At 42.1% G+C, this 24,381-nt stretch overlaps 2 pseudogenes across 2 annotated transcripts; both read right to left on the bottom strand.

Moving 5' to 3' along the window:
• Nucleotides 1–2,187: 2,187 nt before the first annotated feature.
• Nucleotides 2,188–23,654, bottom strand: LOC147994934 (sperm motility kinase X-like; annotated as a pseudogene). Its single transcript, XR_015686037.1, has 5 exons — nt 23,390–23,654; nt 23,042–23,293; nt 19,125–19,215; nt 18,372–19,013; nt 2,188–2,520 (listed from the first exon to the last, which is right to left on the bottom strand). The product of XR_015686037.1 is annotated as a sperm motility kinase X-like, transcript variant X10 (transcript).
• Nucleotides 9,011–10,700, bottom strand: LOC147994935 (CXXC motif containing zinc binding protein pseudogene; annotated as a pseudogene). The gene has a single exon (XR_015686036.1). The product of XR_015686036.1 is annotated as a CXXC motif containing zinc binding protein pseudogene (transcript).
• Nucleotides 23,655–24,381: the final 727 nt, after the last annotated feature.

The raw sequence follows: 24,381 nt of genomic DNA, 5'->3' as shown, positions 1-24,381 counted from the left end.
CTCTCTCTCTCTCTCTCTCTCTCTCTCTCTCTCTCTCTCGCCTCTCTTGTGTGTGTGTGTATAACCCCCTCTGTGTGTGCCCATGTACCTATCATTGTATGTGTTCCTCTGTGTGTGTACCTCGGTGTGTGCCTCTTTTTCCATCACACACACACACACATACACACACACACACACACACACACACACACACACACACACACACACACTTTCCCACATGTCTGCTGTGTACCAGGTAGTGGTCTAACTAAATACCAGGCAGATTCCATGATCCAGATCCAATTTCACTTAAGGAAACCACCACGATAAGTTAAGGAATCTGCCCAAATTTCACCACTATTTCCACAAGCCAACTTGAGTACATTATAAAACACTTGCCCTTCTGTGTTCTGGTTTGCTTTCCTGTGATAAAATGCCAAGCAAAACCAATTTCTGGAGGAAAGGTTTTTTTTTTTTTTTTTTTTTTTTTTTTTTTTTTTTTTTTTTTTTTGCTTATGGTCCATTATTGAGGGAAGCGAGAACTGGAGTTCAAGACAAGAACCTGGAGGCAGGAACTGAAGCAGAGGCCATGAAATGCTGCTTACTGGCTTGCTTTTTTTTTTTTCTCTCTCTCTCTCCAGAACACAGGACCATCTGCCCCGGGATGGTGCTTCCCACAGTGGGCTGAGCCCACCCACTGTAATCCTTAGACAAACAATGCCTCAGGCCAGTCACATGGAGGCAACCCTCAGTGGACATTCCCCTTTCCAAGGTGACTCTAGGTTGTACAGATTGACAAAAACTAACCCGTACAATTGACACTTTGTCAACCTGACACACAACTGCATCACTCTCAAACCATAACCTTTCCTTTCTGGTTTATCCTCAGGAGCTTAGAATAACATAAAACACAATCCAGCTTTTAAAAATCCCACAATTTCTTTAACACTTAACAGTTTAATATCATGCCAGGTGTGGTGGATTCAGAATGTAAGGGGTGGAGGATCTCTGTGAGTTCCAGGCCAACCAGGGATTCAGAGTGAGACCATCTCAAGAACAACAAAAGAATTGATGTCTTTTTTTTCTCTTTTCTTTGGAGCTGGGGACCAAACCCAGGGCCTTGCACTTGCTAGGCAAGCGCTCTACCACTGAGCCAAATCCCCAACCCATGATGTCTTCTTTAAATGTTCATGGTCACATAATTGTGGTGGCTATAAATCTAAAAACATGTTAGATAATTCTTATCCCAAGAGGAAATAACTGGGGCACAACTACAATCAGATAAAAGCAAAACTAAAATCTAGTAGTGTAGCCAGGCCTACCTAGTGAAACCATCTCAAAAACAAAAAGTATTTGTCTTTTTCAATGTCCCTGGTCTCTTGATTGTGGGTTCCTACAAAAATAAAAACATGTTAGATAATTCTTATTCCAAGAGGATGTAACTGGGGCACAATTAAACTCTAGTAGTGTAAATAAATTGATGTCCAGTGACTGGGGCTCATGATCTGAGCTCCAAAGAGCCTGAGCAGTTCCCAGCTCCGCCATCCACAGCCCACAGAGCTTGTCTCTCGGCTCCATGCACATCTGCTGTTGTCCTCCTTGCTGGATGTCTCACAGTTGCGGAAATTCCAATACCCAGAGATCTTCACAGCAACTGAGGGTGCTCTTTCACCAAAGGTCTCCTGTCCTTTTTGAGGGACTCCAAATCTACTACAGACTGACCCATGCTAACTGCAGGGATGCTCAAAGCTCTACTTGGGGACTGGAGGGAGGACATATTTCTATCTGTGTCAACTGTAGACTCATTCTTGTCTGGTCTAGGAGAGATGGTATATACAAATTGAGATAGCTGCACACACATGCAGCCAGGCTACCTTATAACACCGCCTTGGACTGTGACAAATTCTGATTCTAACCTGCTGACCATGAGGGAATCAGTCACAGGGCAGTCCAGGTGGGATATCTGGGTAAGTTGGGTCTACTTTGGCTGACAGCACATAGTATGCCTTCTGCCACCCTTCCTGGAATTCTTTTCCTGGCTCTTAGATGGAGGTGAGGACAAGGTGAAGGTGGAAAGAACAGGCTCAGAAACTTCCCTTTGGAAAGCAGAGGAGGAGTGAAGATCATCCAGGCCTGGCTGCATGCATTTCAAGGATTTTGCTTGATGATGGAAGCAGTCTCCCTGGGTGGCTGGTGTTGTAGAATCAGGTAAGTTGCCTTCACCTCATTGAATTTTTGTTCTCCCAGTGAGTTGATGGTGTTTCTTCAAGCTTATACCCATGACTCTCATGGTCCTGACAATGCTAGGGCTCAGAGTGCCTGGGAAACTCTCTGATGAAGTAGGTGGTAACCATGCCTGACTGTCCATGATCATAGGGTGTGTGTCATGATTTGGTGGATTCTGGGCCTCCTTCTGGGACTGATCAGCAGCAGCTCGAAGAGGACATTGAGAATATTGGTGGAATCATGGGGATTGCTGAAGTTTGTGGTGATGATCTGCTGCTTTACCTCTGGAATAGATCTGACTAGGAAAGTCAATTGCTGGTGCCAGACCCAGCTGGTCAGTCCACATGAAAAACACAACTGGGGGAGAGAGGTTGTTTATAGAAAAAGTAGAAAGCAGATGCAAGAGACGGATATGGGAGGGCTGCAGGTCAAGACCATGCCAACAGTAAGTGTATTTTCACAGCGCTTTTAAAGGCAAGCAACACAACGCATGACTACTTCCAGGAAGTTAGACAATGACCATAAATGCTTAAGTGGCAAGTTCATGGTACACGGTATCTGGTGGGACCCATTTTTTGTCCTGCTTCTACAAAAGCCTGTCTGCCAGGTGGAACCAAGGCAGATCAGGTTCTGCTGTTCAGGGTCTGAACATGTGTGCGTTTGAGCTGCTGTTTTTCGAATAGGAAGAGGAGGAAGAGGAGGAAGAGGAGGAAGAGACAGCAGCTGGAAGATGAAGCTGCTAGGTGTCATGGGAGGAAATTTTTTTGCCACTTGCTGCCTTGGCAGAACTCAAAATTCTTGTCAAGGACAAGACATAACAGAGAAGACATAACAGTTGCAAACCCTTTTTACTTCACTGTGTGTGCAAATGCAGAAATTACAGGTTTGACAAACTCAAGGGGGAGATCTTGGGTTCCTAAGAGTGGACTCCTAAGCTGGGAGCTAGCAAAGCCCCAGGAGTCCCAGCTGGACTGGAGCTTCCTCCAGAGGTGGAGTGGGGCGTCCACTTTTAGCAATAGTGGGAAAGCCATTTGGGAGACAGGCTTTATGAGGTTTTATCTCCCTTACAAGTGTTCTTGAAAGAGGTTGCTAAGAGAGGAAAGGATGTTCAGGGATTTCATTTTTCATTCCCAGTTATAGAACAGGTCAGTCCTCAAGGTAATAGAGTCCAGTTTATCAGCCTCTAGGAATAAAAAATATTGTGCACAGTATGGACCTGCAGCTCCATTTACTCAGGCTATGCTTCAGTCTGGTCCACAGAGGCTCTCCTTGCTGGGGATTGAAAACAATTGGCAAGGGCGTTCTTGACAGGAGGAGATTTTTTACTATGGAATTCAGAATTAGCTGAGAAGTATCAAAACACTGATCAATGCCAAGATCAATTGAACAGAGCAAATACCTATTACCTTTGAAATGTTAGCAGGAGAGGGACGGTATGATGAGATTTTGATCCAGCTGTTTATTCACAGCTTAATGTTGCAGCTAAGAAAGCCTGGTATGAGCTACCTTTGACAGGGGGGCAGACTGAGGATTTATCAAAATTAAGCAGGGACCAGATAAGTTTGTCCCAAGATTTTGTGGTTAGGTTGCTGAAGACAGCAAGTAGGATTACAGAGGGTTCTGAGGCATGTCTATGGCTGGTAGAACAGCTTGCCTATGAGATTGCTAATGCTACCTGTCAGGGGGGCATTATGACCTTTTAGAAAAGAGCTAAATTTGTCAGACTACATCAGATTGTGTTCTGACACAGGCCCTTCATAACCCAAGGTGTTGCTAAGGCAACTGCTCTGCAAGGCAAGACAGGTATTGTTTCAGCAAGGAAAACCCGAATAAAAGGAACCAACTGGTTTCCTGGGAACTTATTGGTGTGGGCAAATAGGACATCAGGTCAGGCAGTGTCCCAACAAAAATGGGATCAGCCCTCAGAATTTTTTTCCAGGATGAATGACAGGATCATGCTATGAGTAAAAAAGACATTGTGCTAATGAGTCTAAGTCTAAGATGTTATTTTATTAGCCCATAAACAGGGACTGCTGTTAGTAGCTTATATGTATTATAGAAGGCTCTGAAAGGACCGGGCTTAGTAACAGCACAAGAAAGGGTGCACACTGAGCCATCTTACTCTTATTGGGACACAAATTACATCCCAAGGTTATCATGCTTGTAAAAGCTCAAATCAGGAAAGGTGAATTGAAAACGTTAAACTATTTTCAAAAATTACAGGGAGACATAAACTGGCTTAGGCTTCATTTGAAAATTTCTACAGCAGAGTTAAAGCGCCTCTGATATTTTGAAAGGTGATTCATGTTCTACATCTGAAACAGAATTAACACTTCTGGTAGCCAGGCTCCACACAAGGTGGTCCAAGCTACAGAGCAACAGCAGTTACAATGTATAGACTTTGAACAAGGATTGACTGTTTATATCCTTGCTACTGCCCATACACTTACTGCGGTAACATGGCAAGGTAGTCCATTACTTTGGTTATACCTACCTGTTTTCCATGCTGGGTATTTCTACCTTTTTATGAAGCTATTGTTTGGTATAGATGGACCCAGAGGGATCTAGAGAGTATTTTGGAGCAGAGGCCTCATTGATTGGAGTGCCTTCATACAACAGTTAAGGTGATTGGTTATTTCAACTATGGATACATGGACCATTGCTTTTGCATATTATCTTGAAGTCAGATAATCATTATCCTAAAGACCAATTATTGCAGTTTGTGAACATGCATGCATTAGTATTCCCTAAAAATAATAAGGCAGACTCCTATACCTGGAACTCAGGTAAAGTTTGCATTGAATACTCTAATTGTGTTCCAGAGTCAAGGTAAAGTATATAAAATTTTTACTCCTTCAGCTTCAGCTCAAGTTGTAGAGCTCAGAGCTGTTGCAGCTGAATTTCACGAGATGATGCCTGTCTTTTTAATTTGTGCACTGATAGTCAATATATTGCTAGAGCTTTACAAGTTTTAGAAACCACGGCTAACACTGATATAGCTGTAAGCCAGGTTCAAGCTCTTTTTCTCAAATACAAAGATGTCTCGTCTCCAAGCACGCACCTAGACCTGTTACATACAGCATATTTGAGCTCATTAGGAACTCCCAGGGCTTTTTGCAGAGGGCAAAGCTATTGCAGATAAAGTCACTCAAATAATAAGTCTTTCACACATTGGGCTTGTGCACAATCACAGATTTGCATCATCAAAATGAACAAAACATAAGAAAACAATTTCATATATGTGGAGAAATTGCATGATAGTGTTTGCCAACATGATTCTTGTCCTCAAAATAATTCAGTACCTCATTTTGGAGTTAATCCTAGAGGTCTACTTTCCAATCAGCTATGGAAAATGGATGTTACACACATACCTGAATTTGCTAGATCAAGATACTGTATGTTTCCACAGATATTTTTTCAGGTTTTATTATGGCCACTGCCCAAATGGGAGGCCACTAAGCGTGTCATCTCTCATTAATTAAAATGCTTTGCTTCTGTGCACATTTGTCTATTACTAATAAAACAGTTGTTCCATACAATCCACAAGACAGGAGATTGTGCAATGAACACATGGAGCTCTAAAATATCGGTTATAAAATAGAAAAAAAGGGAGGGTTGTATACTCTTTCACCACAAAATAGTTTAAATCATGCACTATTTATTTAAAAAATTTTAGCATTAGATGCCCAGAGACTCTGCTGCTGAGTATCTGTGGCACTCTACAACTCAGCATACTTATGCCCAGGTGAAATAGAAGGACCTACGGACATATGGCAATTTCCGGTTCCAGTATCAATATGGGGGCAAGGGCATGTTTGTAGTTATCCACAGGATGCTGAAAGGGCTAGGTAGCTTTCAGAGCATTTGTTTGGCCATGTGGGAGCAGCGATTGACCAGATCCATGATGCTGATGCTGATGCTCCACGTCCTGATGCCGAGTCGAGGAGAACTGCATTGGGCCTGTGTTCCTGCCCCCCTGATCTTGCATCCCTCCATTTGTGAGGGCCCAGAGATTGTGGTGATAATGATACATGTATGCTGGGACAGCCATCAACGGTCATGTTATAGGGTTGCCAGTTTGTGTTGAATGGAACTTCACTAAGATGTCTAAAGTAGTCAAACTCACCTGTCAGGGGGAGAACAAATGGTGTACATTTGGCTGCCAAATGGAGACACATTTTCTAGTGTGACCCGACCTCAGTCAGTTTCACCATGTGGTAAGGAGACTCTTATTAACAAAAAGACTCTTCTATGGAGAACGTGCTATACTAACAAACCCCACTTGTATAGTGTGTTCAACTCAGACAGACATATTGTTGACTCGTCTGGGAACCAGGATAAAATACAAAGAAACATCAATGAGTGAGAAAAAGAACTCTCGGGCTGGAGAGATGGCTCAGCGGTTAAGAGCACCTGACTGCTCTTCCAGAGGTCCTGAGTTCAATTCCCAGCAACCACATGGTGGCTCACAACCATCTGTAAAGAGATCCGATGCCCTCTTCTGGTGTATCTGAAGACAGCTACAGTGTACTTATATATAATAAATGAATAAATAAATCTTTAAAAAAAAGAAAAAGAACTCTCTGTAGGGTTTTGGTGGTCAGACACTGGATCAGCACAGGTTTACGTCTGGAAACTTGCTGCGGCTTTGGGAGATTAGGCCAAAATTATACAGCTACTAGCTGGAGATGGGACACTGGGCTCAGACTGATGTCAGTGGAAATGTACTTGCCTGCACTTCCCCACCATATGCATTGCTGGTAGGGAAAATTAACATCACTATGTTTAGGTTTAGATTCAATTTAACTTGGTATGACTAACTTGACTGTATCTGACATTGTAGAAGGAATTTCTGTTGTACTTCATCAACCTTCATTTGTTATGATTCCAGTCAATGTTTCAGAACCTTGGTATGCAGATACAGATTGAAAGTGTTGGATAAAATTCCAAAAGCTTTGAATAGACCTCAAAGAATGGTTTGGATTAATAATTAAGATATGTGTTATATCCTGCCATGTTCCTCTTCTTAAACATATGTCCTTGAGAGACTAAGTCTGCCTGAAGGAAATGGCCGTAGTCATAGATACTTGTGCTGGTCCTGCCTATTCAGGTACAAGAATTCATGCTATAGTATGTGTTATAGTCAGACTCCTACTGCTGCAGTAATGTTTCCCCAATCTGTTCAAACTGCTCATTTTTTTAATGATTTGTCTAAGAATGCCATCTTAGCCTTAGGGATGCCAGAAGATATAGATATGAAGGCAGAACTAGAGATGAATGTGGTGTATGAAGTAGTACAGTATATAGGAGAAAAAGTTCCAGGGCTGAAGGTGAGTGTCATGTAGACTATAAATGGATTTTTATTACTCCTAAAGTGCATACTGAAAGTCAACAATGTTTGAACTGGGTACATTAAAGTTGTTTGGCATGATGCTAATGTTTCCTTGCATCTAACACAGTTGCATCAAAGAAAATTTGGATCTAAGATACTAATACCCTGTAATTTGCTGCAACATTTGCCTCCTAAGTATCTAATGGTTAATCATCATTAGAACATGATTCTTGGCATTCATGCCCTGTCTTAGGTTTATTCATCCCTGAAAGAATCTTACCCGTCTTTGACTACCAGCAATGGGGATGAAACACATTAGGTTACATTTTTGAGCTAAATATGACGGAGATCTTGGATGTTCTAAAAAAGATGAGATCCACACTACTTGAGGGGATGCCTAAGACAGGCACAGTTTTTCTGTGCCAATATTTGAGACAGCTCTGTTTTGTGTGAAATAAAAGAGGGGGAGATATGGGGAGTTATTTTTGCCTGTTTCTGTTAAAGTCTCCCTGTCAGGGAGAGTCATGGCAGGTTAGGGTCTGATGGCAGATTTCCTGGTCTGCTGACTCATAGAATGATAAGAGGAGCTACACTTGAAACTCAAGGCAAAGGGCTAAATGTTCCATTATTCATGGTTGAAGGAACAGGGAGGATGTGAATGGAAACAGATATCCTATGTGCAACAGCCATTGTCTCTGCTAGCTTGTAACTTTGTTTCTCTGCTAGTTTGTCACTTTGATTCCCACAATACTGTAAAGTATATAAAGGCTGAGAAATACATTTGGAGCTGGTGTGGTGTAGGCCTGCAGCCCTCTTGATTTCTAACTTTTGTCTCTAAGGCTTCTTTCTGTCATTCCTATAATTGTCTTTGCTCCTTCTTCAGAGGACTGTTCAGCTTCATACAAGCAGGACTGGTAAAGACACCGGTATCTATGTATGACTAAGGCCATTTCCTTCAGGCTTAGACAGTCTCTCAAGAGCATATGTTTAAGAGGAGGAACATGGCAGGCTATGTTGCACATCTTAACTAAAAACAAAGACATGTAGGTAGACTCATTCATAATTAACCACAAGCAAGAAGTCAACCAAAGTTAACTCTGGAGGTCCCTACATGTCCCCCTTTTTATCTATGCAAGCCAAAGCTGTCTCAGTTATTGGTGCAGAGAGACTGTAGTGGTCTTAGGCCTCCCCTCAAGATGTGTGGTCCTAACCCATCATTGGTACATGAATCCTAGCATTCATGCCCTGTCTTAGGTTGTTCCTCCTCTGAGAGAATCTTACCAGTCTTTTCTTACCTATTGGACCAAGCACCATAGCAATTGTGGAGCAGAAAGTTGTGCCTGTTTTAGGTTGCCATCTGAAAACACAGCTCTTACCCATCATTGGCAAGTGAATGATCTTGTATTCATGGTTTGTCTTAGGTTGAGAAGGTTTTCAAGATGATCTAGCCCGTCATTGACTACCAACTTATGCTAGGGAAGACATTGGAGCATGAATTTATTTAACTCTGCTTTGACATCTTCAAAAGCTCAGATGATTCCTCTCAAAATAACAGGCAGTAGACATGGCCGTAAAAAAGATATAAAGCCAAGCTCCGCTGTGCCCAATAAGAGATGTAAATAAGGACCATGAAGGAAAAACAGCCTGTAACATTTTATGAATATCATTTGCAATGCTAGCAGAGTCAAAAGACAAAGGCTGTGCTCTTCTTTTTTTTTTTTTTTTTTTTTTGGTCCAATGGTGCTTTCCCAAGTATGAAGGTACAGCATACTCATTGCCCTACGACTGCACTCAACAGCTCTCTCTGCTGTGTGGGGATCTTTGGTTTCATGAGACTCAGCAGACCATGACTGTTGTCTTCACTCTGAGAGTTGTCTGGAAGCAGAACAGGAGATAAGTTGGGACCAGCAAGAGGTGCTTCATGGGATGCAGAGGCTGATTTCACACAAGAACTTTGATGTTGACTCTGGCAGGAAGTACTATCACAGCAAGTGAACAGAGCCATCAGTCAGGGATCTTGTGATGTGGACAGAATGGGCTAGCGGTGGGCTGCTAGTCCCTGGAGTGGACTCTGGGTGTGAAATGAGCAGCTAACAGATACCTGGGTTTACTGGAGAGCCATGGTGCTCAGGGGGTGTTTTAGTTTGGAGCTACTGGGTTCACAGCAGCACTCCATAGGCTTCTCTGCCTTTGTGCCATTGGCTCTCACGCCTTTGATCTTGTAGGTTGACCTGCCTGTTTCTTAAGAGTCAGAGACAGACTATATAAGCTGTGTGCAAAGTAGATCTGGTACAGAATAGGGATTAGAAAGCAAAGACCTCCAGAGTCTATTCGTATTTGTGGAGGAAGTATTGCTCAGATCACCTTCACACATCACTGTAGCACCAATAGGGGCTTTATTGGTGGGACTCAGAACTGTGGCAAATCCTGGCATGCAGACTCTGAGGGCTTGATACAGGTGCTAGGGGAGCAGAGATGAGAAGCTTCAATGGGAACTGCTGCTCGGGGCACTTTGTCTCAATTCTTACAGGCAAGTTTGCAGGCAGACAGTTCAGCCCTTCACAAACTGATAGGTGACCTCGAAGATCCCTACAGACGACTGAGCCTTTTTATCATAGTCTGTCCAGACCTTTTTCTTGTGGGTTAATGTCACTGAAGACTGTCACTGACTCCACACCTTCAGCAGCAAACCCAGCCTGGGGCTGGAAATCAACTGGTTCAAGGCCCCAGCACTCAAATTCTAATACTGTCTTGAACTTCTCATTGTCTGCAGCATTGTAAGATTTGATGATATTGCTCAAAATTTCAATAGTTCTCCCATGCACACAGCTTGCACTTTTAGACCGTGGAGGCCTCCTTTCAGTGCCACACAGTCCATCAGCCACTTCTCTGAAATCTCACCAAAGTTGCCACATTTCATCTTCAGGTACCACCGGAAGTCCTTGCCCACTGGCCAAAGGTTCGTGATGTTCTCCAGCATGGCTTTGGGCTACACTGTGATTTTTCCCATAGCTGCTCCATCCACTACTGGGACAGCTGCTTTCCAGCCCATTATAAAAGGCCAACTGTGCATTTCTTAAACTTATGGCTTCCTTATGCAGGGATAACAAATCTAATGAAGTCATATACCCTTTTCACTCTGGTTCAATTATGCTGACTCTAATTATAAATTTTTGGAGTTTTGCAAATCCATAAATATTGAGCACAAATTTCCAAATGGCTTCTGACTTTTATTCCCTGTATCCCATCTCTTATGATCTTCACTGTATCATATAATGCATAAATTCTTTAGCCATCCGTCCAAATCCTTTTGTATGCTCGGGCATTGGTTACATTCTCTGCAGAATGATTAACAAAACTAGCAGTTTGTACCTCTTGGGCTAAAGATAATGCAGAAGTAGTAGCACTGGCTATAGGAGTTATGAGAATAGCAACACCAGCAATGATCTGCCCAATCACACATTTATTCCTTGCCAGAGTGCGATCTAATTCTTTGAATATTTGTATGCCTTTTCCAGAATATCAGGGTTCAGATAAATTTACAGGAATCATAATAAAAGCTGGTTGATGTGTTCCTATTTCAGACTGACCATCAAACAGTGCAGAAACATAATTGGACAAAAGGCAATTAAACATTGAAGTTATAGGCATATCCAATAACAAATGTAACATTCCCAATTATTAAAATATTAGTTGGGGTAACACAGGATGTTACATTTACCTTAACCCCAGAAACTGTTCCATTTATATTGACAGCAAATATATCATACAAGGGAGCTGCCAATTTCTAAATATCTCTGAAAATGTCTAGAACCACCCTTCCAAATGCCCAGTCATTTCCATTTTTTCAATATTGGATTGATTTCCAGACCAGTCATGATTGAGTCAGGGTAACCAGCCACATTGAAGGATAAAGGAGGATCATTTGTAGCAACTTTTCCATTTAGTTTATTTTTTAAGAGCACTCAGAAAAATCATGGTCAATATCATTCTTTGTCCCAGCATCAGCATGTCTCACCAATGCTTCTGGCGACCACATGCTCCTTGAGCATCCTGTGAAAAAATAGACACATGGCCTTGTCCCCCATATCAATATAATGTTGGGCCCATGCCATAATCCTGTCAGAGGATATTTCCATCTAACATAAGCAAAATCATGGTTGGTTTGAGGATGCCAGAAATGTTCAGCAGCTGATTTACCTGCTGCCTCCAATGTCAAAAAATTTTGACTAGAGCATGATGGATATAGTGATGTAAGGGGTATACGCCCCTTTTTATCTTTAACAATTGTTTAAGTACTCCAGGAGATCTTTCTACATTTTCTTGCCCTTGTGGATATATGGAATTCCTGTTTATGGACAATATTGAATTGCTAACAAAAGATTTGAAAGGCTTTACTAGTACATCCAGTGCCATTGTCAGTTTTTATGGTTTTAGAGTGAAGCATTTTAAGTAGCAAGTTATAACATGTTTAGTAGCTTCTCCTGTCAAGCCAGATGCACACATGACTCCTAAATATGTATCTATCATGACATGAATATACCTTAGTATCCCAAAGTTAGGAATATGAGTAACCTCTATTTGCCAAAGTTGATTAGCACTAGTTCTCCCAGATTCATACCATAATGGGGTATAAGAAAGATGTTGTGGGCATTGAAAATGTTTAACAATGGCACAATCAGCTTCTCAAGAAGTTTGAAATTGCCTTAAATGGTTGCTGTTTTGATGATGAGTGTGTGATCATTGAGCAAGTTCAAACTTCGTTAGAGAAATGGCAGCAACATGAGCAAATGCATCTGCTGCTGAATTTCCATCAGATGCACGACATGGGGGTTAATACAGGCACTGATGTGTCCCCCAAAATATGCATGTTTTCTGTTCCTCATGCTAGATTGAATTTGCTGAAACAATTGTAAAACTTGACCATTCTGAGAACTTAGATAAGAGACAGTCTCCAGCATTGGTAAAGCTCGAGCAATGCATTGGCTTTTGTATATAAATTAAAAGGAAACTTCTAAAAGTTTGAACACAACTGTAACAATTTTTAATTCAGTGGTCTAACCAGATGCAGATTCCAATTGCAAAGTTACCTTTTTTGAATGCAATATGTGGGCATTAGAGGATCCATCAGCAAAGACTAAAGCAGCTTGCCTTATAGGAGTGGTGCTCAAATTATGGGCAAATACAAACTCATGAAGAATAGCACATTGTAACAACTTATGGCAAGGATAATGATTATCTTTTTCCTGAAAAATTGGCAAACACCATAGGAAAATCATCCTATTGCTATTTTGATAGAGCCAATAAATTTGCATTTTAGGAGAAGGTACAAAGATTTCATCAGGATCCTTACAAAATATTTGCATGATTGTTCCCTGGATAGTTGCACTAACACGTCAACTGCTCCATAGTAAGAGGTGATTATGTAGCAGGGGAGACTGCTAGAGGTATGCAGAACAAGGGTTCATGCTGCCACAACACAGTAGTAGATGTATATGAAGTTGGCAAAATATAAGCTCCCTGTGGCCTAGCATAGTCAACATAATGGATTACTTGTTATTCTATAGCTTTTCCACTACAGATAACATTTGATGCCCTTTCTCAATTATAGACCCTGGAGATAAAGGATCAGAATCTCCATTTAAGATATCAAATAATGGCTTTAATTCTCCTGTAGTTATCTTTAAGAATTCATATCTCCTAATAGTTTCTGAAAATCATTTAAAGTTTTACTTTAGCTTTTCTTACCTGTATTTTTTGAGGTAAAATGGTTTTTGGATAAAATTTGTGTCCTAAATACTTACAGGAGGCTCCTGCTGAATTTTCTCTAGAGCAAGAACCAACCATTTTTCCTTCAGTGCCTGTCCTAATTGGGCATAGGCTTGCAGCAAAGGACCTTTGTTTTTGTCAGCTAACAATATATACTATCCACATAATGAACTATATACACATGTGGATATAAATGTCTAACAATGGCAATTGCTTGAGCTACAGACTTTTGGCATAAGTGGGAGTATTAGCTATGCCTTGTGGTAAACTTTCCAATGGTATCTCCTTATAGGTTCTTTAAAGTTGGTAGATGGGGCTGGAGAGATGGCTCAGCCGTTAAAGGATAGGCTCACAACCAAAAATAAAGTTGGTAGATGGAACATTAAAGGCAAATCTTGCAATTTGGGAGATGAAGGGGAATGGTGTAAAAGCAGTCCTTTAAATCTAGTATAATCTGAAGTGGAAACTTAAGGGTTTTTGGAAAATTGGTTGGATGGTGTTTTGCTGGGTCAAACATGTGAAGGAACATTTTGTTAAAGCAAGTACAGGTGTTAAAGGCTCAGGCAGACTCATGAAGGAATGTTTTCTGAAGCAGACACAGGAGACAGGATGTTCTGCTAAAGCAAGCATGTGAAAGTTCATGCAATGAAAGATTCTTTGTTAATGACACACATGTATTGGTTTACTTTACATTGTGTAGTTGAGCTGCATCTGTCAGGATGCCATAGAGAGAAAAACATAAAAAAAAAAACACCCTGGAAACTGGTGGTGCACTGCAGTTTGTTGCTTCTTTCAAGAACTTGGGCTGATTGGATCCACATGCTGAGGCAAGGCATGTGGAAGACATGGGATGTTTGGAGGGCATAGATTATACTCTATAGAGTAACAGAGACAGCTTGGCTTGCTGGTACAGCTAGCTGTGCAATGCTTGTGGGTCTTCACTCCCTGAGAGAGGCACAGCTGAGAACTTCTCTTGCTGTTCCTGTTGGGCCCTCCTGCTGAGGCCTGGTTGTCTCTGCTTCGTCATGTCACTGCTGTTGCTAACATGACTCCACTGAACTGTAATGCTGGTGTATCTGTGAGGTGTTTGTGAGTGAATAAAGCTGCTGCCACCTGCTAACCTGTGAACTGAACTGCTGATTTCTAGACAAAACAGTTGGGAGTTGCTCCAAAGAATCTTTCTAAACTGGTCCACTTCCCTGTATTCTTTCTTTTCCACTACCCCTGGTGGATGGTGATTATAAGGAAGGTTAAAGCATTTAAGAATCATTAAAAATAGGATTTGAAAAAAGTAAAGTTGCAATAATCTTTTAAGTATTAGAGGGAATAGCAGGGTATATAGGCAATCCTGGTTGCAAAACTGTCCTTAATTCCAGTTTCTTTGCCCTTTCTTAGCTCTTGTAATAGTCTTCTCTTCCCAGATTTCTTTTTAATCACATATAGGAGAGTTCCAAGGAGAATTGGAGAGTCCAACGTGACCACTGTTAGTTGCTCCTGCACTAGCTGTTCTGCAGTGGCATTTTTTTTCTACATTAAGAAGAGGCCACTGGTCTATCCACACAGGTCAATCATTGATCCAGGTAATCTTATCAGCATTGTGTACAGGTTGGTCACTGACATCTACTCAAAATTTACTCTAACCTGGTTTGGGATCTCTGACTTCCAGGTGTAACAGGGTGCTTTATGTCCTGGCCTTGTACTCCTACACCTCCTGTTGGTAAAAAGCCTTGATTGAACATTTGTTTCATGACTACATCAGTGGGGCCAAATAGTATGACTCCCATTTCCTTCAAAATATCCCTTCCTTATAAATTTAGAAGCAGTCCTACCACAATATATGACTGAAATTATCCCTTATGCCCCTCTAAATCCTCCCAATTGAACAGATCACTGCTTTGCTCAGGGCTTTGACTCTATCCTATCTCTTGTAGTTGAGTCATAGGGGCCTGCTTAGGCCGTTGTTCAGCAGCAATGACACATATGCCAGCACCAGTATCTTAAAGACCAGAAAGTTTTCCCCATTAATTTTTAAAATAAGCTCTTGTTGTTAAGAAATAGTCTGTAGTACCCAATCGGTATCAGAGGATCCCAAACCAGCATTCCCCCTGTATTTTATTTTACATTTATTATGCATATCTACTGTGGGTAAGAAGAATAATTGAACTATTCTCTGCCCTGGTTACAGCACAGATATGGTCCTTGGAGAGGTCATAATTTTTTTTTTCGTTCTTTTTTTCGGAGCTGGGGACTGAACCCAGGGCCTTGCGCTTCCTAGGCAAGCGCTCTACCACTGAGCTATATCCCCAACCCCAAGAGGTCATAATTTTTCTTTCTTTCTTTTTTTTTTTATTAACTTGAGTATTTCTTATATACATTTCAAGTGTTATTCCCTTTCCCGGTAAATTTTTATTTCTCCTCCTTAATCTAAGTCAATCACCTCTGGGGTTACTATGATCCCCTTCATGGTGGTACTACTTCTACCTAATAAACCTACTGCTCCCTGAGGGATAGGACTCTAGACACCAGTAGGCAATGTTTGCATACCCATTTCAGGGGTCAATACTATATAGGTAGAGAGACTGGGATACAATCCTGTACTTCCTGGGGTTGTTCAGAGATCTCCAATGGATTTCCTTGTTGTGGGACAGACTGTGTTACCACATAACATTGTTCTACAGCCTGGGGCTGCCCCCTCCTCCCACTTTCTGAATGAAGAACATTACCCAAGTTCCATCTTAGGTTTGCACTCTTTGGCCCAATGTTTTTCTGTTTTACAACGGGACACAAGCCTGGATCTTTTATATGAGCAATATTAGACTTCACATCATCACTCCTCTCTGGACATTCTTTTATTTGACACCCCATTCTTTCATATCCAAAACTCCTCCCTGGGGGTCCAGGATGCCTATGGAGATTTTAAGGCCTTTGTTGCTGAAAGAAAATTTGTTTTTCTCTGCAAGGCATCAGTCATAGCCATTTCTTGTGTATAGGATGGTCCTATATCCGTGCAGAAATGGATATACTCGGAAATGCCTCCATTCTTTCTATGTGGTTGAATTGCTGCTTGATAAACAGGGTTTTGCCTTTTCATAGCCTCTGTGCTTTACTAGTAAAAGGCCAGCATCAGATTCATGAAACATTTTGCCACCAGGTTTCAGGAGTCAATTAAAAAATTCTTGAAAAGGCTCATCTGGCCCTTGTCTTGTTTTTGGTAAGTCTTGATGAAGCACTATGGCACTACTCTGCGCATAGACTCCAGGGTTCTACATCAGCTGCTGGGATGTCTCTGTACATTGTCCTTTTCTGACCAGCTTTTCATAATTTACCCAAGCAACATTAACATGGGCATTCAGTTCAGCAATTCTTTGAAAATGCTCAGCAAATTCTGTATAATTCCAAAATAAATTATCCTCTCTATTTTAAACAAGCTGTTTCTAGTCATCAGAAGTAATGCATCTGTAGCTAAGTTCTCAAGTATAGTCATAGGTAAAGGACAGGTAGGCCCATATTGGGCACATACACTTTAAATTCCTTCAATTGTTTAAAAAGTATAGGTAGATGAACTCTAACACATTTGCCCTGTGCATCATGCTCCTCAGATACAGGGCATTGTAAATCATTGTATATCCTCTCCTGGGTCCCTGCAAACCTGCCTGCAATGGGAACATAACTGTGCTTTATTGAGGGGAAGAACCTTTCCCACGTCCTAGAGTGCATCAGTTCCACTAAAGGATCCTGTCACTTCATAGATGGATCTAGACTTGCTTTAATACTAGGTATGATATTATCCTCCCCTGCCTCTTTTCCTCAGCCTGTAATTTCCCTAAATTTTTTCCATTAAATGCATAAGACCTTGTATGGATTCTTAAAGTTGCTCCTTCTGTTCATCCTTATTCTTCTGTCTGCAGGTTACTGCAAAAGCCTGTAAGGCCAATCCAAAGCTGTTATATTTCACAGCTTCTTCCTCTAAGTCTTTTTCCTCAGGATCAAGAGGCTCCTCTTTCAGTGTTGTTGTAGCCTTCTCAGTATCCTCATAAACAGGAGGGGCAGTAGACTTGGCAGCACTATCTTTAATGTAGATCCTCTAGCAGTGATCACTGCTAGAGGATCTACCATCACTTGGAAACTTTTCCTTCTCATGTCTAGTATCCAAGCTGTCTTTAATTAAAGCCCACAAACTAAAAGTTTCCACAGGGATTTTTCAGGCCTGTGTGTATCATAATGACCATGAAGAATTTGTCCTACCTTTATGCAGATTTCTAAATTTATGGTCCCTTCTAAGGGGAACCAAAGACATACTTCCTCTACAAACTCTAAAACCTTAAACAACTGCTGCTGGCTTACCTTAGTTTCTCATACTGTAAGCCTAATTCTGAGCATATGTACAAAAAGCAAGTGACTATTTCCCTGCCCCATTTTATGTTTCTTCTCTATTTTTTCTATGTCTTTCGCTTTTTATGGGTTCCTTAATTAATTAATTTTTTGATCTCTCTTACTTTTTCTGAGCTCCCTTATCTGCATTTTCCTATGTTTTTTACACCATAAAATTACTCACCACTGCCAACACTTTCACTTTTCCTGAGCATTCCAGGAGGTGTCCTTCTCTGCCTTCCCCATAGTTGAGCCTTCACTTTGGTGCCACTTGCTGGGGTCAGCACATCAGTCAACAGGAAAACCACAACTGGGGGTGTGAGGTTGATTATAGGAAAGGCAGACAGAAGATGCAAGAAACAGATATGGGAGAGCTGTAGGTCAAGACCATGCCAACAGCAAGTATAATTTAACAGTGTCTTTTAAAGGCAAGCAACAGAAAGTATGACCAATTACAGAAAGTTAAACAATGACTACAAATGCTAATATGGAGAGTTTATGGTAAACAGTACCAATATTTGACCGAGGCCATTTCCTTCAGGCTTCAACAGTTTCACAAGTACATATGCATAACTGGAGGAACTTAGCAGGATATAATGCACATCTTAACTAAAAAACAAAGATAGCTGTTGGCAGACTCATTCACGATTAATCACAAGTAAGTCAGTCAGTTAATTTGAGATGTGCTCCCTACACATTTGGCTACCATAAAGAAGAGGACTCCTAATCTCCAGAAATCAATTGGCTAGCCCTCATCTTTCTTTCCTTGAAGGAGTTCTGGGGCACAGTATGCAGCACCCCACAGAAATCCACCTGCTTCTGCCCAGGAATTACTTTAACAGCCAGGTCAAAATCTCAAAGCTTGGCGTTCCCCCTGCAGTTCCCCTCTATGGCTTTATGGGCAATGTGATTGTCATGACAGTACTGCACCCCATGTAGCATTGGACAAACATCCTTTGAGTCTTGCTCCCCTCTAAAGACCCAAATTTGAGAGTGTGGTCTAGTAGCTTTCCCACTGATTCATACTCTGTCACTAGGTAGGTGGTCTTTCTTTCCTGGATGAAGTGAAAAGCTTGATAATGTTAGAATGGGTAAGGGATTTCATAATGCTGATTTCCATGCTACTAAGTGAGGTGTACTTCTTGGTGTTCTTGAGAAGTTTTACAGCCATACAGGTCAGTGCAAACACATGATAGACTACATTGACCACTGAAAGTTTTCCTTCAGTGAGGATTTTTACAATCTTATAGTCAGTGGAGAAGTTCTCTTGGATACAGTAGCAGGCATCCAGATCCTGTTCCATGATCATGCCCTCCTTGATATGGCTAGAACCAAACTTGCAAAGAGAAGAAAAAACATTTAAAATCAGGCCCAAGAGTATGTTTATAGCTACAAATACCTACATCAAAAAGACAAGAAAAAAAAAGTCAGAAATATATCAGATTACCTAGTTAGATACTTTGAATGCTTGGGAAGAGAAGAACAGCATCTTCCAAAGCAGTAGGCACAAAATATGAGACTGAGTTGTCATGGAACAGCTGCAAATTGAAAGAACGAAACAAAGGGTCACACAACTTAAGAGCTGGCTATTGGATAGGACAATCATATACTCCCATGAACTTAGCACACACTGTGAGCAAATACACCATGAAATTCAGGTTCAAAGGAAGTTGATAAGAAAATGGACACCCCAAATACCATAGTGTCCATGTTGGGGAGCTTGCTCTGGAGTCCAGAAGGTCTGCTAGTCCTGCAGAAGGCCCGCACTTGGTTCTCAGGACCCAGGCCAGATGGCACACAACTCCCCTAACTCCAGCTCCAGGAAATTTGGCACCTGTGGACGCCTCTGGACTCTAAGGGCACCCATACAGCACACTCAAAGGTATCATGCAGAGCTTACCATAGTGATAAAAATCTATATTTTATATGACCAGTGAAGGCCAGAAGAGGGCATCAAATTTCCTGTAAGTAGAACTATAGGCAGTTGTAGTAAGCATTTGGTTTCTTAAAAAACCTAGTTAAGATATGTGAGTGTTTTTGTTTTACTTCATGGTGTGTGATAAGAAGTTCCCAACCACCTGTAACTCCAGTTCCATAAAGTCTGCCTCCCTCTTTTGACTTCCACAGAAGGTACCAAAGATATGGTGCTCAGACATACATGGAGGCAAAATACTCGTACACATAAGATGACAACAGTGAAATATTCTAACTTAAAAACTAATATAAAGTAAACTGTAAAGTAATAAGGAACATGGAAACGTAAGCACAAGAATCAAGCCAGCAGACACACAAACCAAACCACAAAAAGCAAATCAAAATCACCAAAGTGGAGAAAAACCTCTGTCAGGGTCCAACAGCTCCCAAAATCCAAGTCTAATCTCTCAGCAGCATTGAACTCCAATTGCTTGCTAACCAACCATCAGCTTCTATACTCTGAGCCACGCTGTAAGTGGACAGTGTCTATCGTGTCTCACAATGGTTCCTTGTGAGGTCAGAACAAGAAATAGACCCATGGTGTTCACTGGTTTTCCTTCCTTTCAGTCTCCAAGGACAGGGAAGGCTGGTCTTGGTCACTGGAGCAGTAGGGAGCTGGTTACACTCAACTGTCTGTCCCCCAATGTCACCCAGTGACTCCCTTCTTCCTGCTAGGCCCACTGCCCAAGGGTTATTTTCCAACCAAATGACAACATCTGGTGGGAACAATTTTCAAACACTTGAGTCTTTATGGTACTTTTGATACCCACCCACACTTTAACAAGGACACTTTACTCAATAATGAGACAAGGAATCACGAGGGTGACAAGTGGGCTCCAGAGCCTTGGCCTCCCTCGGTTACTGACTCTGATGTTCCCTGGTTAGTAGATGGACAGTGTTTGCATTTCACTTGGACCCAGCCTTTATGATGACTTTGTATTAACTCATGTCTACACTGAAACCATTCTACTTTTTTAAAACTCAGAATGATGAGTGCTAAAGAATGGTAGCTCCTGACTATACTGGGAGTTGTGACAAAAGACTTTCTCATGGTACCCCAGAGTACGAGAGTAAAACCTGGAGGGCTGAGAGGAGACGACACCAATCATCCCACATTTCCCATTACGCCTGGAGCCTCTCACCAAACACGAGGATTCAGAGACACTGGACTGATATGTTCAAAATAATCAAGATATCAGCTGTTAGCCAGGGTTCTATGAACAACACATGTGGGAGATGCAGCCATGCCCTGGCATCCTGGGCCTTTACTCTCAAACCGCCTTAGTTTTGTCTTTAAAACAACAGAGTGATTGCTTGTGCATCTGGATGTTGGCAAATCGAGCAAGCTATAAACAGATTGATTTTGTAACGGTTATTTTCTAACTCTAACTGGTACTGTGTATGTATTGCCAAATGGTCAAGAAATCTATCAAGCCCTTTCTAAAGGCCACATGCTCTGCTCTGTAGAACAGTTTTCCCCACTGTTCTGCTAGTGCTTGTGAGGCAGCAAACCTTATTACTGTTGCATTATGGTTAAAGTTTGAGGAGGGAGTTGGCAGGACACAGACACACATACCACACATCTAGACATGATCAACTTAGCTGTGCCAAGCCTGAGGAGAGTCCTTCAGGGTCAGTTGACAGACATGAGACAAAGGGAAAGTCAGGACAGTCCCATAAAGATGAGCCCACGGTAGATATAAAATTTATGAGAGTGGAGGCAGGAGGATCAGCAGTTGAAGTCATCTTTGGCTACACAGTGATGAGGAGGGCAGTCTGTGCTTCAGGAGACCCTGTCTCATGAAAGCAACATGCAAAAGCAAACGAGAACTGCTTTTGTTTTCTGCATGAGCTTCATTCCCAATGCTCCAAAAATTAATGGTCGCTGTTACACCAGGGCATAGACACAAGTGAGTGTGACATCAGTGACTGCGGTGTGAGGGCCGTGGTCAGCCATTTCCATGCACTTGAAGGTAAGCTGCTATCACCTCCCAGCAGATGTCATCAGTTTTACACATTAAAGGGACCTCACAGGACCCACCCAGAACCAGCTACAGACGGATACCAAAGGCACTGGACTGCAGTTTAGCAGAGGTGGAGGGGGACGTTCTGTCTTAATAAAATGTTCACTGTCACTGGAGGCAGCACCTGCCTCCACATTCCACACAGAGCACTGGCCAGCAGTTCTAACAAGCTAACCCATCACACAGTGAGGGGAGGCACAGGGGCTGCCCAGCAATGGGCTCCAAAGCTGTGCTTGCCAGTTCTCTAATCAGATATTTGATTTACGAAGGTCACAGAGGGCAGACTCTCCCTCCTCAGCATCACCTTGGAGACCAGGAAGGCACCTGAAAGGGGCTCTGTTGCTGCACCATGACAGTTCTGCTCCCCACTGCCTCTCCATAACAGATGAAAGACTGGGATTGGAGGAAGAGGTGTCATTCAAGCCTAGGCTTGGAAATTTGGGGAGACTCTCCTCATTAGACTGTCCCCTCTGTTTTCCCAAAGGCACGGGTGTTTGGGGAGCTTCTGTGGAGTGCTGGGCACTGGGTTCCAGCACTGGGCGGTTTTGTCCCTGACATGTCCTTTGAGCTCTTTGGCCAGCAGAACCCAAGGGCACAGACTTGATCCTTTGCTTCAGTATCGTTATGGCCTCCTGTGCCTGTAACACACTCGGCTTCAGTGCCCCCTTCACCCTCCTTAAGATAGAAGATAGCCCATGGGATGACAGCCGCAGACAGAGGGACCCAAGCGGGGGCAGGGACGGGCTGTGACATGTCCCACCAAGGCGAGTTCTTCCTGGACATACAAAACCAACTGTCCTTAGACTTACATTTATCCTGTCTTTGAATTTTCTTCAGCTGCTCACTTCCATAGTTGGCTTCAAAAGAATGGGATGTGAGGATTGCCTTTGGTCCTTGCATGGATTCATGACAAACTGCCAAGAAGATCCAGCTAGGAGGAGGCTCCCTGCTAAACCACAGAGGGCAGGGTGCCCTTCCTTAAGACCATCCAGTGTGGCCTGTCAGCCCTCTGAATAGGAGGACTTGATGTGACTTAGCCTTTACTTGGAAAGTAAGGGTCTCAACAAAAAGGGGAAACAGTGAGGGACTTGGAAGGGGCAGGGAAGGGGTGGTGTGATTACAGGAATGTGGTCAAATGTATTCTTATACATGTACGGAAATGTCACTGTAAGATTGTTCATGTTGTGTAGTTAATATAAAGTGCTATTCTAAGTAGTGAAAGCAATAAATCCAGGTAAATTATTACATTTTAAAATAAATAAAAATGCAATTATGAAGAAAATAAAAATTCCTTCAATTATACTTCAAACCAAGAAAGGATAGCCAAGAGTGAGTTAGTTTAAATCCAGAAACAAAAACCTCTTACCTGAAACATAGGAATGTAGAAGAAAACTCACTATGTTCAGACTGAACAATTCACAAGGATCCCAGTGCAGTGGTTCACCAACAGCTACTGCAGTGTAAGGAGAGGAGGCAGCCTCAGCCTGAGCTATAAGTGGGCAGGTCAATGACCTCACAATGGTTCCTTCTGAGGTCAGAGCTGAAGTGGACCAATGAAGGCTGGGCACATCCCTCTGGTTTCTTTACTTTCTGTCCTCAAGACTGGGGCAGTGGAGTTCTGAAGAAGATAGTTACCCCCAGTTAGCAGTCCCTGGATCCACTACTGTTGAAGTTTCCTCTCCAACCCGAATCAGCCCGTACAAAGAAAACGCACCTCAATTAATGTGAAAACAATCCAGCGTCTAGATTGGGCAGATCCACCCTACACTGTCCTATTCCTAGCTCCCAAATCCCTCATCCCTTGCACCTTTTATTTGCCAAGTATCCAGCTTCTTCTTCTCCCACGACGACTCTCTCCTCGCTTCTTTCCTTTCTCCTCCCCTGACTCCTCTAACTTTTCCTCAGTTCCCCATCGTGTCCCTGAACTCCCCTCTCCCACCTATCTTCATTCCTCCTCTCCCAACTCTCCCAACTGTCCAATCCTCTCCCCCCTCCTCAGGTTCTACTGGCTCAACTGTCGCCAACTGTTTTCTCTCACCCTATTCTCTGAATCTCTTCCCCTCTCACTCCCGACTCCTCCCTCTGCCCAAATCTCATGCTCTTGCCTTTATTTTACAAATTCAGAGAGAACTCCAAGGCAAACCACAATATTTCCCCCTTTTTGTCCAATTAAAAAACCTTTTCCCTATACATATGTGAACTAAGTATTATTATAACCATTCTGCAATTTATAAAACCAACAATACACTCATCACCCAGTCCATCAATTTTGTTCATTAACCATGTCATCTATACTAAAAACTATACCTGACTATATCCTGGTTCTAGATCCTATGCCACCCTAAAAAACCACCCTAACAGATTTATCATCTTTGTCAATACTAAACTGCTTGGGTTGTCTATGAGACTACCAGTCTCCAACCACATCAGAAACCCAAGAATGATTAATATTACCTGAAAATATGGAAAGCACAAAATATGGCTTCCAAGCTTAGCCAATTTATAGAGACTGCTGATCACCTGGACAGTCCCCCTATTCCTTAATATGTTGGAGCATCAGTCTTTAGCCTTCTGGCCCAGGATCATCTGACAGACCTTAGTAATGCAGATTTTGAAGGGCTGATCACCTTGCCTTGGCAGAGATTATCAGTCGACTATTCTGCATAATTTGTCCTTTTCTGGACAGTGTTTTGTCTGTAAATGAAA

Source organism: Rattus norvegicus, chromosome 4, assembly GCF_021556685.1.
Source record: "Rattus norvegicus strain SHRSP/BbbUtx chromosome 4, alternate assembly SHRSP_T2T, whole genome shotgun sequence".
Classification (NCBI taxonomy): domain Eukaryota; kingdom Metazoa; phylum Chordata; class Mammalia; order Rodentia; family Muridae; genus Rattus; species Rattus norvegicus.
The sequence above is the reverse complement of the archived record's forward strand: the minus strand, read 5'-3'. Positions and strand labels throughout refer to the sequence as shown.